Here is a 3561-nt window from a genome sequence, read left to right on the forward strand (position 1 = left end):
AATTTACTATTAAATTCTGACACAAAATTTGTTTTGATATATGCTTCCAAACCTGTAAAAACCATACAATTGAAATATATAAGATTAGTAAGAGTCAAAGCCGATAAATAAACCAATGAATGATATAAATGTAAAAATATACGCAGGTAGCACACTCCCCTACTGAAAAATTTCTGTTAAGATAAAAATAATATAAAAATCAAGAAAAATATCCTTATTCTAATCTTTCTATTCTTTATACAGGGTGTCTCATAAAATCGAAACTGCATTTTAATAGGGCGTAAAACATGTAAAATTGGGCAAAAAAATCTTTTTCAGTTTTTCAATATGTTCCGTAATTAACGTGTAAAATGCTGATAAATATTGACCAATTATGTGCGCGCATACATGCATGCGCGTATCCGTGTAGGCCATAGCGAAAGATGTGGTAGTGGGTCGCGCTATCTTCTAGGCCTACACGGACACGCGCATGCATGAATGCACGCATAATTGGTCGATCTTTACCAGTACTTTACACGTTAATTACGGAACATATCGAAAAATTGGAAAAAAAGGATTTTTTTGCTCAATTTGACATGTTCTACGCCCTATTAAAATGCGCCCTGGGTTTTACTCTAACAGCACAGATATCCAGGGATGCCAGTAAGCAATCTGCGCGCAGATTGACGTCAAGACTGTCGACAGGATCTGTCGAATCCGAGCAGGATCTGTCGACAGATCCATAGACATCTGCGTCCCCAATCTGCCGCCAAACTGTTGACAGGGTCTGCGAATAGACTCTGGCGACAGACTGGCGGCAGATTGCGCGCAGAGCCTGTCGACAGACTATGACGGCAGATTGGCTGCAGATTGCGCCCAGATCTTGTCGTTTCGTAGGTTCTTCAATTAAATTTTCTCATAATTTTTCATAATTACTCATAGAATAAGCACTTTCTCATAAATACTCATAAAATACTATGACAAAAAAAATTTTCTACTAAAATTTTCTAATTATTTTTTCATAATTTTTAATATTTTCTTTAGTGAGATTCGAACTTGAACTAAAGACATCTTTTGGATAATCGTCCGTCGCCTTAGGCACTACGCCAATTCCTCACTTGATAAAAAGCGCTTTGTATTGTCCATTTAAAGTTTAAGGAAGAAAAATATTATAGTTTGTTCGCCTTTTAAGCCGCAAAATATAGACGAAACCGTTTAGCGTATAAATAATGTAAGAGAGACTGGTACGATAATTCGAAATTAATTTTCTACCAAGGAATGTATAGAAAATTACTGCAATAAAACAGCAGATAATGACATTTTTCTATCATGTTAATAAAATACTGTACTTTTACATGTGCGAATTAATTTGGTCGATCGTCCCGTTCAGATTGTATTAAGTTTTATCAAAATCGAAGCATGATATATTTTTAAATAAAACATCAAAAAAATTCTGTAAAAGTTTTTTACATAGCGAGACTAATATTTTATTCGGTGCTGCTGCCTTCAATACTTATTGCATGACGGTTAAATCGGATTTAATGACATAACAACATTTAAAAAAATAATAAGATGAGAAATTGTATGAAAAATTATGAGAACAATTTTTACCAGGAATGACATGTGTACGCCTTTAAATGGCCATTTAACCGTTGTACTATTCTATACTTGTACTCGTTATTTCTCTATTATTGTTGTTTTTTTATAAAAAATGTGTAATACAATTTTAAAATATAAACATTGTTTTTTATTGTGTATATGTGTACAATTATTGCACAATATAATTATCTTGACTTCTCTGCAGCATGGTGTGTATGTGAAACTGCCCCATTTAATAACGTACATATGGCCCTTAATAGAATTAAATAGCCTATCTAGGAAACAGAATCTGCGCGCAATCTGCCGTCAGTCTATCGTCAGAATCTGTCGACAGGCTCTGCGCGCAGTCTGTCACCAATCTGTCGTCAGAGACTGCTAAAACAGTTTCTGTGTGCAGTCTGTTGCCATTCTGTCAACAGATACTGTTGACAGACTCTGCGTAAAATCTGCTCGCATAGGTTTGGCTATCTGAGGAACGTCCTGAGTACGTTCTGAGAACGTCCCAATATCCTTAGAATATCCTTGGAACGTTCTCAGAAGTTCTTGTGCTGTCTGGGTATGAGACATCATGTATATAATTCCATAGTGTAGAATATAGTTAAATAATATTATACAATATAAAACTTACTAATATATTCTGATGTATTCAGAACTTCACTCATTGTCACTCGTTTGGGGATAACGTTAACATTTTCAATATTATATTTTCCTAAATTTCATATTTTTGTTGACTTTTTAATATGTAATTCATAAAATAAATTTCCGGCATTATACAGAGTGTTTTTTTTAACTTGAGACTGCTAAATATCTCGAAAAATAAGCATTGTACGACAAAAATGTCCCAAATAAACCCTCAATAGTTTCGAGGGTGCAATTCAATCCCACAAAAATTATCCACCTCCCGTCCCCCCTAGGGATGGGGCGGGGGATAACTTTGAAATCTTAAATGGGAACCCCTATTTTTTATTACAGATTCGGATTCTACATCCAAAAACACGTAACTTTTGTCTGAACTTTTTTTTCTATCTCTGATAGATGGCGCTGCATTCGGCGAAATTTGGGTAACCTTCGTTTTCTTCAAAGGGAATCCCCTATAATGACGCTACGTCGAAGAAAAGTAACTTTTGTCGGAAACATGTTTTTTCGAATTATCGTAAATATCTACGATAATTTTTTATCCGTTCTTAGCTTTACCCAGGATTAACGACGTGGATATGACGGAAATTTAATCCCTTTGGGGTGCTTGATTACAGTGAATCCCTTTGCCTCTCACATTCGGGGTGCTTGATTATCGTGAGTCCCCTTGCCTCTCACATTCGGGGTACTTGATTATCGTGAGTCCCTTTGCCTCTCACATTCGGGGTGCTTGATTATCGTGAGTCTCCTTGCCACTCACCATTCAATTCAATAAGTGTTCAAATTGACGCCCTTCAACTTCGATGCATTTATTGATCCGCACTTGAAATGACGACTAAAATCTCTTGAATTTTTAACATCATCATTTGTATAACATTTGTAAAGATCAAGGCCATTGGAGATTGTAACTTTTATTTTCATTTTTTAATTAAAACGGATAAAAAATTATCGTAGATATTTACGATAATTCGAAAAAACATGTTTCCGACAAAAGTTACTTTTCTTCGACGTAGCGTCATTATAGGGGATTCCCTTTGAAGAAAACGAAGGTTACCCAATTTTCGCCGAATGCAGCGCCATCTATCAGAGATAGAAAAAAAAGTTCAGACAAAAGTTACATGTTTTTGGATGTAGAATCCGAATCTGTAATAAAGAGTAGGGGTTTCCATTTAAGATTTCAAAGTTACCCCCCGCCCCATCCCCAAGGGGGGATGCGGGAGGTGGATAATTTTTGTGGGATTGAATTGCGCCCTCGAAACTATTGGGGGTTTATTTGGGACATTTTTGTCGTACAATACTTATTTTTCGAGATATTTAGCAGTCTCAAGTTAAAAAAAACACCCTGTA

The sequence above is a fragment of the Odontomachus brunneus genome, unplaced genomic scaffold, assembly GCF_010583005.1.
Source record: "Odontomachus brunneus isolate Ranch 3 - 2012 unplaced genomic scaffold, Obru_v1 Obru_scaffold_109, whole genome shotgun sequence".
NCBI lineage: Eukaryota > Metazoa > Arthropoda > Insecta > Hymenoptera > Formicidae > Odontomachus > Odontomachus brunneus.